A 13,839-nucleotide genomic window follows, 5' to 3' on the forward strand; every position below is an offset into this window, starting at 1 on the left:
AATGACAAAACATGGCGTATGGGTGACAACTAGTAATATATTGTCAGTTACAGCAGGTTCATCCTGAAGAGGAACCTGGGAGGTGCCTGTTCCTCACATCACTAGGAACTATTTTGTATATAAATTCAGGGAGCCATTAGTTCAGGGCTCTGGTGAACCTCTTTCCCTGGAGAAAGATGAAGAGGATTGGTGAGGAAAACTATAAATACTGCTGTTTCCTTTGGTATTGGAACCACAAATGTCACTTTTTATTTCCCCCTCTAATATCCATTATACATTTGCTTCAACATCGAGCAACATGTTTGCTAGTCTTAGGGACATGATGCATAGCCTCATCCCTGAGAAGCGTGGAGCCTTTAGTCCTCATGTCCTTCTGTAGCAGAGATGGTTGCATTGCAATTGACATTTGATCAAGGTGGTATCAAGAAAATCCAAGTATAACACCTGGATATTAAGTTGATTCCTTCCCACAACATAACAGCAGATCCACTATATACTCCTAGTGACGAGATTCAATGAACTCTGACAATATGGTGACTCTCTCTCTTGCCTCCTTTTTTCCCCTGACCCTGCACCTTGACTGTGCACTCTTAGATTACCATCCCATGCACATTCATGCTGAGTAAGCCCTATAGTTCCCTTGGGGTATTATCCCTTTCTTCCTTATCAGGCTCTACAGGTCTCCAGTTGTGTGATTTCCTGACTCAACCCCAGTGGCTAAGAGGAGGACTGGGGACAGATCCTGAGGATGGGGTGCATATTAATGTGTATGAGGGAAAACTCCCCACTATCTTAAAACAAGGAAGGGGCTGATGGCCCTAAATTAGGAAGTGAGCCATTGCTTCAGTTTTAAGGGTTCTGGGGATTTGGGGGACTCCAAGTTTATGGGTCAAATCCACCCAGATGTCCCCCTCCCATGTGTCAAGATGGACTCCTTTCCTAATGAGGACCTTGGATTTAGCATAACTGAACTGATTAGGTTTAGAGTTAAACTGTCTTTGGAGCTCTGTTATTCCTTTGAATAAGTTCTGGAGCTAATCTCCAGTTTTCTCTGATGACAACTGCAAGAAGTGAAAGCCTTTTTGTCTGTTAAAAAAATGTTCTAGTTTTCACACTTGGCTTTCAAATGTCAATTAATTACTACTCTGAACCTTTCCATTTCTCTTCCTAAGGTAATAACGCTTAGCACCCACCCAGTTATAAGTACTTTACAGCCACCTTTTTATTTCTCACATATCTAACATGTGCAACCAGCTAGTGTCATCCTTTCTACCAGTACACCACCCCGGGTGAAAGTTGTAACCATTGCAATGTTACTTTGTGCCAGGGACTGTCTGTACTCCACCTACTACCATCTCCTCTATACATCTCATGAATTGTTTCATGAAAAAAGATGCTGAGAGATCAGAATGTAAGAGTTTTATTAGAAAGAACTCTAATAACTCCTTTGGAAATAAATGAAGCAGACTCCGTAGAAGGAGAAGAAATGGAATGCAGTCTCCATGGTGGTGGCCACCAAACCATTTGGGGTCATTGCCAGACAAGAAGCAGGCAATCTGGTTTCGAAAGCTCATCTCTGGTCTGTTTCCTCAGATGACTACCAGCACTAACTATCTCTGTTTGGGCTCTCCAGGAAGCAGATTCTGAGATGGAAATCCCCACACAGGAGATTTTCTAGCAACTGCTCTTGAGATTAACTCTGAGGGAAGAGAAGCAAAGAAAGCAGAGTTAGTAAGAGCAAAAAGTTGAGATCTGATATAATTTTAGTAGATACTTCAGTTGACCATACATGGAAAACTAAACTGGCATGGCTTTTCAGAATTATCCTAAATTTGGGGAAAATGGGTCAGGTCTTTATCAATCATTGATCATCATCTATCATTGATCAATATGTAGCACCATGCATAGGCAGCATACATTTGGGCAAGATGGTTGTCTTCAGTTATAGTAATCCTCAGAGGAGGTTGAGAGCTGAGGTCTATAGATAGGAGGTACAGAATGAATTATTCATTCTTGCAAGAAAATCTGGGTGGTGTTACCACGATGTTAACCAGACTGGTAGATTATGTTTTTACTCAGTTTTAAGGCAAGAAAACCTCAGAAAATCCTCAACAGTCTATTAAAAATAAGAAATCCATGCCAAATATTCCCTTTCTGTCCATGTGAAGTCATTTGGTTCCTGGTTGTAGTTAGCCAAAAGAGAACTCAGGTAGAAGTAGAAAAGAGAGCAAACAATACATTCTATTAATTCTCTTAGGTCCTCCTTTAAAAGCAAATCACTGATCTTTGCAAGGCAACCAACTCTAGTGATGCTTTCTCTTTCTTGATTGAAGTGACCTCCCCACCACACACACATTCCAAACAGGGTTGGCACCTGCTCCTATGCTGCTGTTTCTTGCCCTCTCCTTGTATTTCCTTCTCAACTGTCCCCACCTTAGTCATAGGTCCAGCTGCAAATAATTTCTCTCAAGTCATTCCATCTTGAGTCCATCCTTGTTTCTTATTGGGACCCTGACTTACACAAACATCTTTCCTAATATTATCAGTGGTCTGTAAACTCCCTTAGGGCTACGTCTGTGCCTGATTTGTCTTTGTGTCCCTAAGGTACTCCAAGTGTTCTATAGGCATGCAGTAATTGTGTTATTTCAAAAATATGCATAGGATTTTTATTTATAGCAATACTCATATCATTTGAGGTCTGATAACTTCCTGTTTGTCAAGTTTGAAAATCTTAAATGCAGCAACATTTCCTACATATTTTAGTTATAAATAAAATATTGGGTTCTCAGTTACTTGGGTCTTATTAGAGGATGCAGAGACCGTTAACTGCATTGTGAGAAGCTACTCAAGATGGTCCACTAGAAGTTGCTTGGTTTCTCGGGGTCTTGTTTCTCCATCGATGTAATAACCAAATGAGATAAAATGTCACTAAATGCTTTGCAGCTCTAGTCTATTTTAGTTCTCTAAATGAAGAAAGTTGTAAAATGAGCATATTGCTCGGAATTTTTATTTTGTATGCTTTTTAACTCCTGAGTCATTGAATTTTTTTTTTTACAGATAATGTTCTAGGCTATTGATTATCATTTCCTACCTTTTAATGGATGGGAGGAAACTGAGAAATGGACAATGTCATTGAGATTTTGGCAAAGACAACAACATAAGGTTTATAAATACTGCATTTTGTACTTTGGTGAAATGGCCATTGCTCAAAGCTAATGGTTTTGGCAGCCCTGGATGGCCCAATGTTGATTGACTGACATAAAGGTCAACTGCTTAATTTATGAGCTGTCCTTCCAGAATAAAGACACTGACACTGACCTGATGGCAAAAGAAGTTGCCATTGAAACTGTAGATACAATAGTGATGACAGTTTTAAAAGAATCTATTCACCTTCTTTTGATCCCTGCCTCTTGTGATCAATGACACTCAAGCCTGGTCAAGATTAGGAACAGACATTTCTGTGGCTGTCGAACAAATTGAGGCCAAGTTGCTACAAAGCATTATTAACATCATCTGTATTCTGAACTAGCCACACATAGACGACGCCCTAGACTGCAGACAAGTTCAGGATGGCATTTTCTATTGGTTCTCAACTGCTTAAACAAGAATCCACTCTCTCTGGAAATTAAAAATTATTTAAAAATTCCAGCCTAGAAGATAATTGTTCCCACCCACCCCCCCGCCCCCCCCCAGGGGCACCTGAGTGGCTCAGTTGGTTAAGCATCCAACTCTTAGTTTTGGTTCAGGTCATCATCTCACATTTCTTGGGTTCAAGCCCCACTTTGGGCTCTTTGCTGACAGTGCAGAACCTGCTTAGGATTCTGTCTCTCCCTCTCTCTCTGTTCCTCCCCTGTTCACACCCCACCCCCTCCCAATCTCTCTCTCTCTCTATCTCAAAATAAATAAATAAACATTTAAAAACTTTTTATATCACAATGATATCACAAATCTCACCCTATGCTGTTTTGGATATTCTCATTGAACTGATGATGGTAATTAATGAAAATTGGTAACTATCAATGAATAAAATTTGAATTCCTTGAATTTTTGGAGAAAGGAGCAGAAAACTTAAATGATACTTCCTCAATCCAGGCACTAATGACATGTGGCCCAAGTAATTTATTGTTGCAGGAAGGTTGTCCTGTGCATTTTAGAATATTTAGCAGCATCACTGGTTTTTATCCACCAGATGCTCTCTTAGCAACCTTCTTCAGTTGTGAACCAAAAATGCCATGAAATATCCCCTCGGGGGCAAAATCAGTATAGGTAAGAAACTACTGATTCAATTAATAAATATTTTAAACTGTGTTTTGTTGCCAAGCAGTGAGCCTGGGAGTTCCAAAAATGAAAGGAACAATGTGCTCTGCTCCCCAAAATCTTACAATCTGTTAAAAAAAAAAAAAGAAAAGAAAAAAGAAAGACCAATAAATGCTACCATTGAGGTATGTGGAAGGCATTGTTTTTAGCTCCCTAGGTTTTTCAAAATGTTTAATTCAGTAAAAATTCATTAATAATATATGTGAGAATGGATTTGCTATTAGCTGATTAAGCTACTCCTTGCAGCTTTGGCTGAAGGAGAATGGGGAACCTGGAAATGTCAGCAAGAAGTGATAAGAAGGGGACCAAGATGACAATAGGATTAGAATGGTTAAAAAAAAAAATAGAAAAAAAAAATGTGGTCCAAACTTTGATATCCTGGTGCAGAATAACACAAGAGTTAAATTCAAAGATGAAAATTGGTATTTCTTCCAGAACATCCATCATCCTTTAAAAAAAAAAAAAATCCATCGAGAGGATCTTCCAGATCTTTGAATTCAGATTTTATACAAACTGCCACACGTACATCTGTATTGCCACGAAAGAACATTTGGCCCTAAGACTCTGTAGCCCCAGTCTCTCATGGCGGCTCACTCACCTGAGGTCCCAAGGCAGGTTTGCTAGATTATGGCTCCTGCTGCACGTTCAAACCCCAAATGAAATGTGAAAATGCAGTGGCATTTCCCTGAAACTGAAAGAAATTAGAAGGGGAACTCCAGCCGGGAAACATAACACTGTCCCAAGGTTGCTGTCACATACCAAGTAGATAGGAAGGGATTTTATACAAAAGTCATGCCTGAAATGCAATTGACAAAAATGTACCGGAACGAGACCAGGCTTCATGAACTCTTCAAAATAAAAAGCTTGTAGAACACACGATTCTCAGTTGTGAGAGTTAAAGTGAATTGGTACTTGTTATCTGGTGAGCAATGTTACTTAATTAAAACATTTGGGGACACGTCCAAGAAAACCGCAAACATGCAATTTTCCAGTAGAAGTGAATGAGACCCATAGCAGGTTTCCATTGTGAGGAATCATCAGAGTAACTCAACAGCAGTCCTGAGTTTTCAATGGCACCGTGAGCAGTCTAGGAGAGTGGCAGTTATTTTTAGCTTAGAAATTCACATTAGCAGTAGCAACTGAATACTCAGATCAAATACTGAACATGAATGTTCTCTGAGATGTAGAGATGTGTACTTTATATAAAATTTAATTATCTTTAACTTGAATGTAAACTACCTACGTGGTTTTAAAAAGCACTTTTGGGACAATGCAATCTTACCTCTTGCTGAGCAACAAAAATTATTAAAATCCCAAGCAAAGTTTTTCAACATATCACTAAAATTTATAGTGAAGTTTGAATGCTTAAATGTAACAGGGCTGGTAAAAAGAATCACTTATGTCAACCAAAACTAACATGGGTCTTAGGATCAGCTAAAAGTCAAGAGAACAATTGCCCAGGAGACTGTAAGTTAGGAATCATTTTTTCCTATTTTCTAGGATGAAAGCAGAAGGCGACTAAGCTCTGCCTAGAAACACCACTGAGACTTGTCTACTTGCTCAAACTATTTTACAAATGGAGGCAACTCCTACTCAGGACTATCCATAATCAGCTAAGACTAAAGAGGACACAACATGAAAAGGCAAAATTAAAAAAAAATTTTTTTTGCACCTTTTTTTTTTCTCAACAGACATCGTCTGTAATACTTGCAAAGCTCCCTGTGCGATGATTCAAATATGAGTTAGGTAGAGTCCCTATCCTCAAGTTGTTCACCATCTGCATGGGAAAGATTAATGCAGAAACAATGAACTAAAATAGTCTTAATTAAAATGCCAAATAGTAGTCCAAATAAACCTAAAACAGTGTAGAAAAGGGAAGAGGCATAAAAAGGGGGAGTTGTTTGTTTGGTTTTTTTCTTAGCTTTGGCAAGCTTTAGGAAATTTTATATATGTCCATATTCATAAAGTGAATTAAAGTAGTTCTTACTTATTTGTTTTTTATCCTGTGTTCTACAAAATTTTGACAGCAATCTGCAAGAATGTAAGTGATTACCTGAGAGGCATTTTAGGAAGAGGTCAGTTTCTATTTTCCCTTTCAGCTATTTGGACCGAGCCTAAGATTTCCTTTGAAGTTGGTGGTATTCCAATCAGCATCTCAGAAATGTAAGACAAAAATCTCAAACGTGTCCCAGATGTTTCTTTCTCTCTTTCCTTTTATTTGAATCATTCTATTAAAAAGACAGCAACAGTATTTTTAAAGTACATTACACCAGAAAGCTTAAAACAATATTTTTAACCATAATATGCCATTAACTGATAAAAAATAAAGAAACATATATGGTGTGTCTTTCACCTGTATGTTTCCATGCTTCTAAATTTGCATTTAAATGTTTATATATGTGTGGGAGTGAGTTGTAAGTGGGCTTGTGTTTAATGACATACAGGCTGCAGGTTTATGGTGATAGAAACAAATTATTCTGTCTATAGTCTCCATGATACTTAATTTAAACCCCAAACTGACTTACCAAGTAATAGATGTGTTTATATTCTAATTGATAACATATTCTAATAATATTAGAATGTAATATATTCTAATTATAACATATTCTAATATAAACATGTGCTTATATTCTAATTTATAACATATATATATTCTAATTTATGCTAATATGTTATTTTTATAACTTTTGGCTTCTACATATGAATTATATAGTTTCCAAAATAGGTTCTTAAAAAAATTAAACTGACGATTTGGTGTAACTAAATCGGCAGCTATTCAAATAATTTATTTGGATTTTTTTAAGGATAAAAGTATTTATTACTCTCAAACTATTATTCTATCCTCTGGAAGGCACTTTAAAATGTTCTGGATAGGAAATATATAATAATAACTTTATCAGTTTGATAATTAACATTTCAGAAAAGTGCTTCATTTTTTATAAACACAGTTCAAAATAAATAGTTATTTTTCTTTTATCATTTAAACCAGTCTAATGTGGCAAGATGGCATTAGAGAATCAAATCAAGAAAAACATATTAGAAGTTTGCGGGAATCTCAAGGGAGAATAAAAAGTGAAAAGCATAATGGCAGGTTTTTACACATGATTAAATTATTGATTAATAAAATTACATTGAAGTTCATGTTCTGTTTTTCTACATGTAAGAACAGTGCATTCTGCATAATTATAAATTGTACACACCATGTTTAAAAAGTACAATAAGAATGTTAAAATATTTTGCCATATAATTGTCATTCCAACCATGATCACTGACAAACAGATGAGATGGTGGTAAACTTACCCCAGAAAGACCACGTTTCCTAAGAGAATTATAAAAGGATTGACATCCTTGTTAAAAGATTGTAACATTTTTTTTCCCATTTCATTTACTAAAGTGAAAGTCTTTTTAACATGCTTGATTGTGGCAGTTCAGCTAAATAGATTGCCCATTGAACAGTTACAAAGTGAAATATTCACAAAGCTGATTGGGTCTTTAGACCAAACCCATTTGTACAAATCAATTCTGGCACAGGGAAATATGTATGTTATAGTTTATCACCATGAAAAACTGCTGTTGGAAAATAGTAATCATGTATCCAAGGAACAATTTATGAAAACCACATCTTAAACAATGGTGTCATTACAACAATCATCCATAAACAAAAGAAACACAAATGATACATAGTCATTTCAAATACACTGAAAGTAGAATTATATGGTAGAATAACATTGTATTCATGTTTATTTTAATTCATTTTATGCTATTCAAAAAAATAGATACAACTTAGCAGGTGCTGAATAATAAGCAGAAAAATGAACATTTCTATTAGATGCACCTGGGTATTCACAGCTTGGATAACAATAACCCAAAGAAATCCAATCACTACAGATTGTATGCAGTGAGACTCCACTACTCTTTTCTGAAATGTTTCACTATTTCACGTGCTCTTATGTCTTTTCAAGCTAAATAGTATGTCATTTCTAGCCTTTATAATATGGTCTATCATTGAATATGCATGTGGATATAAAGAGTATTTTAAGAATGTCACCTGGTAGAATAATTCTCTAGCTCTCTATTAAATATATAAACAGATATTGCAAAGAAAATTCTACCTTTTGTGAGTTCTTACACCAAAATGCTTGACAAGTACCAATCACTTTATGGGCCTAACAAAGTAAGTTTTTCTAAAAAGCTTGGCCTAATGAAAACCCTAGAAAGTAGGGTACATGATTTCTCAGATTTTTCCCCATGAAAGTAAAGTAAATGGTTGAATAGCTTCTCATTTTCCCACAGAGAGCAGGGAATTCACCTAGGATTTGAACTGAGTAGGACAAGGTGGAAATATCATTCTTAATCATGATGTTATATGCTACAAATACTCCCTACCAGACAGACACTTGCAGACTTCTTTCTCTCAAAGGTAACATAATTATGAACTATCTTGCTGATATTCCCCAAGTATTAGAGGATAAGCTTAGGTTCACTCTATTTTTATGATTGTTGATTTTCTCTTCTGGACAGAAAAAGTAGTGAGGATCTCAGAGATAATCTAGGGTGTTGAAATGACTAAAGAAGATTGTTTAGGTGATACAGACGAACTTTATTTAGCACTCGGTGAAGCAGGCATTCCCCACCATCAAAAGAACTGAAAGGTGGGGGATGAGGAGAGAAGGCAGGATGCCTTTATAGGATAAAGAATAGGAAACAAGGAAGAGAAGGAATAAAAAGATCTGGTTGGTTGGGTTGTGTATCTGGCCTTATCCGAGGTATCATTGGAATAGGAGGATCACTCATGTTCCTTGATGACCACAGATTGGTTACCTAGATGGTCTGGTTTCTCAGCAGATAGACCGTTTATAAGAACATGGAGTCTAAGAGTTAAGTTTTCTTTTGCTGAGGTGGTTTCCCAGGGTCAGTGGTGTCCAGCCTACCAAGCCAAGGTCAGTATGACAACAACTGACATTTCAAAACAAACTTTATTTAACACTTCTTGAAGGAGCCATTTCCAGATCAAAGAATTGCCTAGTTCATGAAGTGTTAAAGTCTGTACCACCTAAACTGTCTTCATTTTAATGAGGGTTTTTTTTTTTTTTTTTTTTTTTTTTTTGGCAGAAAATTTTGGTTGACTAGCACAGAGAGAAGAACCAAAGAAAAGGAGGAGCAAAAAAGGAAGAAAGATCCCAGTCATGCAAAATCAAAGAACCTGAAACCAGAAGACTTTTACCAGGCTAGTATGGTTCTTCCTGCATTGGGTGTATACACTGACACCCTAAGTCCTCATTATGGGTTATGCTTGAGCTGAATGAGGAGTTTGTTCTCTGATAGCAAAAAGACCTAGAAAGTATTGAAGAAGTCTCTTAAAGACAGTTCCAAGTTCATACCATACTCCATTCAGGTGCCTGAAATGTAGAAAAAAAAAATAATGCAAACTATCCATATCTGGTCATCCATGTAAATAGAGAGGGGCGCCCAAAGAATCTGCTTGCTCTATTTCTAAAAACTGGTTCTAGATAAAACTGTCCCCAGTTTGAAGGAAATGCAAAAAGAGAATTCACATGGGTTTCAAATAGTCATCCTACGGAGAAATGAACCAAAGAAAGGAATGCAGCAAGTAGAAGATAAAAGAACACAATGAGTGAACAGAAATGGGGGGGGGGGGATGAAGAAAACAATTGTATCAAGTACAAAGTCAAGTAGAGCATTGGATCTATGAACAAAGGAGATTAGTGATGAGACAATCAGTAAAAAGGTGAGGTTGAAGGAGACCTAGTAGTAGTTAGAAAAAGTGAGCAGATGGTGCCATTGCCATAATAATGGACACTTTAGAGACCGGAAGTAGGGATTTCTAACAATAGGGTATCTGAGCGGAAATTATTACATAAGAGTGAAGAAAGGAAAGACAAAGCAGGGAAAAAGGTTGTAGATAAATGCTACGTTACGAGAACAGAAACATATGGAAAATTGGAGCCTCCCTGATGCAGAAAGCAGAACAAATAGAATAGGGGAAAAATTAAAGATAAATACTTTCCTGAAATGAGGAAATAGCTAAATTTACACATTGACAAGGTTCACTTTGTTCCCAGAAAAGTTAATGGAGCACATTCAAAACCAAAACATATCCTGTTGAAATTATTGAATTATGGGGACAAAAAAAGTAATGCCAAAGGCATTTGGGCAAAAGAAATAACTCACCTATAAAGGAAAAAAAAAAATCAGGGGAGCCTTAGACTTCTTTAGGGCAATCATTGTGGATTAAATTCAAGTCTGTGATGTTTCTAAGGAAAGCAGAATGAATTGAAGTCCCATTCCTAGGCAAGTCACCATTAATGTGTAAAAAAGCCAAAAAGACATAGTCGGATCGTCTGGGATGTGGGAGCCATATTACCTACAAGCAAATCTGTGTATAATTTATACAACTAAGATACTAGTCAAAACAATGAAGTTTTGATGTGGCAACCAACTAATGTTAACTAAACAAAATAGATATGTAGAAGTGGGATAACCTTACCAGTTAAAAGGAAAAGTTTATTTTTGTCTGTTTTTCCTTAAATAAACCTAAAGTAAGTTGTATATAAGTGACATGTTTAAAGTAAAGCGACTCAAAAGGAACAAAGTAAATGATCAGGCAAGATTTATAGCAAATAAATATAATGCATTCGAACATAAATCAAGAGATAAAGTTAAGATGAAAAAGTGGTAATCAAAAAAATGTATTAATTGGACCAAAAAAGAGTGATTCGATGAGACATAATGTCCAAAAAGAACACATCACTGTTATTAAATACCTATGAAATTATAATGACCTACTTTAACATGTTCTGGGAACTTCATGACTTCTGGCTTTGCATGTTACTCATTGCCTTATCACATCTGTTGAACTTCCCTCTATATAATATAAAGATAGATATACCTTTAATAAAAAGATATATAACGCTGTCATGAATACGTCCCCAAATATATAGTATCAAGTTTTTTATTTATTTTTAATTTTGGAAATATGGGGGTGCCTGGGTGGCTCAGTCAGTTAAGCATCCAACTTCAGCCCAGGTCATGATTTCACAGTCTGTGAGTTCAAGCCCCACACGGAGCTCTGTGCTGACAGCTTCGAGCCTGGAGCCTGTTTCAGATTCTGTGTCTTCCTCTCTCTCTGCCCCTCCCCAGCTTGTGCTCCATCTCTCTCTCTTAAAAATAAATGAACATTAAATTTTGTAACTATGAAGAAAATTTGTCAGATATATAAGAGTAGATGTATCTATGCATTTCTATCAGTTCTCGGGACAAACACAAAAATAAATGAGGATTTGAATAGCTATAATTAATATGGCTAAGTTAAAAAGAAATATAACTGTTTGCAAATGGCAGAGCATATACCTCTCAGGAATCTGTGAAACATATATTAAGTTGGTTTAGCTTGAAATTGGCAGGTTAGAAATAAAATCTGCTATTCAGAAATAGTTAATAAATCTATCACTAAGATGCCATGCCTGTATGTTACCTAAACAACTACTCTAAAAGAAAGCCCTCTTTTGTCTCCTTCATATTCATAATTATTTCACTTAATTATCATATTAGTGCCTTAAAAATAGGACGTTCATGCCTGGCCTTTTTAGACCTGGTGTGTGTGATTGTATAAAATGAGGCATTTAAAAAGGATTTTTTTTTTCTGCAAAGGAGATTCAAAATACTTGCATATGTGCTTCAAATTCTGGGAAGCAGCATGGAATGTCAGTGATTGATGAGCTAGTTATTTCAGAATTCCATTTTATGATAGTATTTCAGAAATGTTAAGTCTTGTGGCAGTTTTGCCAGATCAAAAAGCTGTAATTCAGCGACGACAATAATGCTGAGCAGTTAGTTCTGGCCCTGTGGTTTGATGCCATCTTTACATCCGCAGATCAATCCCCCATACACCACCATCACATAAAAAACACCCCATTGCACTGTACAATTTGGCACGATTGCCTAAGAGGCCTGGATTGAACTGGCATTAATTAGCTATGTCACACTATTATTCATTCCCCATGAATGTGCTCTTACCATTCAGATCAGGGATGAATTCACTAGCACAGCAGTATGTAGAAACAATATATGATCTCCTTGCTTGTGTTTCAACTAGTATTCCTCTTACACAGAAAAGTCAGTGCTGTAGAACTGCAAGGACTCTAAATTACCCTCCCTTTGTATCCACCTTCCTTGCTCAGCACAAGTAATGCACACGTTAAGGGACTATCCCTAGTTTGAAAATTCCAAGTGGGGCTCAGCTCTCTTTCTTCTCTCTACGATAGTTTTGTTTTATTCTCTTTGCTGGATTCTCCGTCTACCTATCACATCCTCCTTTCTGCCGAGATCTCTCCTCTTGGGTTTAAGTGTTTGGGAAGTATTTTGTTCTGGCTTCCTACACGAAGTCAGATATATATCACTGTTTATCCTGAGTTGGGAGCCCCTGAAAGGGAGATGATCTAGTTCATGAAAGTGCATTTAATTAAGTAACATGGAAGGATAATTATCCAATAAGTTACATAATGGCCTTAGATGAACGCTATGGCAACATTTATTTGAAAGCCGCTGTTGAGCATCTTAAAGCATTTTATTGCTTATTTTATAATCTTATATGTCTGGTCCAGAACTTTATCCTTTCTTAAAACTTGTCTACATCCCTGCAGCAATACAGACAGAGAGTGTTTAATTTTGTGGCCCAGAGTCAAACTAATCCCATAAAACTAGAGAGCCTTCCAGATTGTGTGCTTTTGAAAAATTTTGAAAAGTACAGTATCATAATATTGGTAATTGTTCATTAAGAAGTTTTAAACTGTAAGTCACAAAGAATTCTGACTCAGCAACAAAAAGTACATGTTATCTTTTCTAACAAAGTCGTCGGCTGAGGCAGCTTCATGGCTGCTTGATTGAATAGTCTAAAGACATGATGAAGCACCTTGTCATTCTCAGTATGTCAGCTTAGCTCCTGTCATAATGGAAAGATGGTTGCTGCAATTTCAGTCATTGCATGGGATCATTTTCTTACCCAGTAAAAGGAAAAAAAAAAAAAATGAAACCTTTTGCAGGACAATCCAGAGACACCTTCACATATTTCATTGGCCAGTACTGTATCACATCACTAAGATTAAACCAGTTACTGACAAGGAGAATAAGGCCACCATGATCGGCTTAGGCAGATCAGTAATTACCTTTGGACCTCAGGGTGGTGTCATCTCCCAGGGTCACAATGGGGATTTCACCACCAAGATAAAAAGGGAGTTGGGGAGGCAACTGACAGTAACTGGGGAGTTTGCTGAATTAAATAATTCATATCTTGTTTCTTATGAGAATGAAACTCAAGGCAGGTAGATGGTCCTTAGTGGAATTTGGAGCACCAATAGGACAAAGCCTATATACCTGAGGCAAATAATCTAGTCAGACCAGGAAAATATCCCTCAAGTGAAGATCATTTACATTTCTGACAGATGTTTATGTTAGTAAGAAGTGGCAAAAGGGATTAGGAAGATTCTAGTTAGGGAGATAAAG

General features: G+C 36.7%; 1 long non-coding RNA gene across 1 annotated transcript in view; it reads left to right on the forward strand.

The window, feature by feature from the left end:
* LOC123610754 overlaps positions 1-11,195 on the forward strand; it is a 218,544-nt gene extending 207,349 nt beyond the window's left edge. Inside the window, exon 3 of the long non-coding RNA XR_006718285.1 lies at positions 9,430-11,195. This is a non-coding gene — a long non-coding RNA (uncharacterized LOC123610754). The remainder of the gene's footprint in view (positions 1-9,429) is intronic.
* Positions 11,196-13,839: the final 2,644 nt, after the last annotated feature.

The sequence above is a fragment of the Leopardus geoffroyi genome, chromosome C2 (assembly GCF_018350155.1).
Source record: "Leopardus geoffroyi isolate Oge1 chromosome C2, O.geoffroyi_Oge1_pat1.0, whole genome shotgun sequence".
In the NCBI taxonomy this organism is placed as follows: domain Eukaryota; kingdom Metazoa; phylum Chordata; class Mammalia; order Carnivora; family Felidae; genus Leopardus; species Leopardus geoffroyi.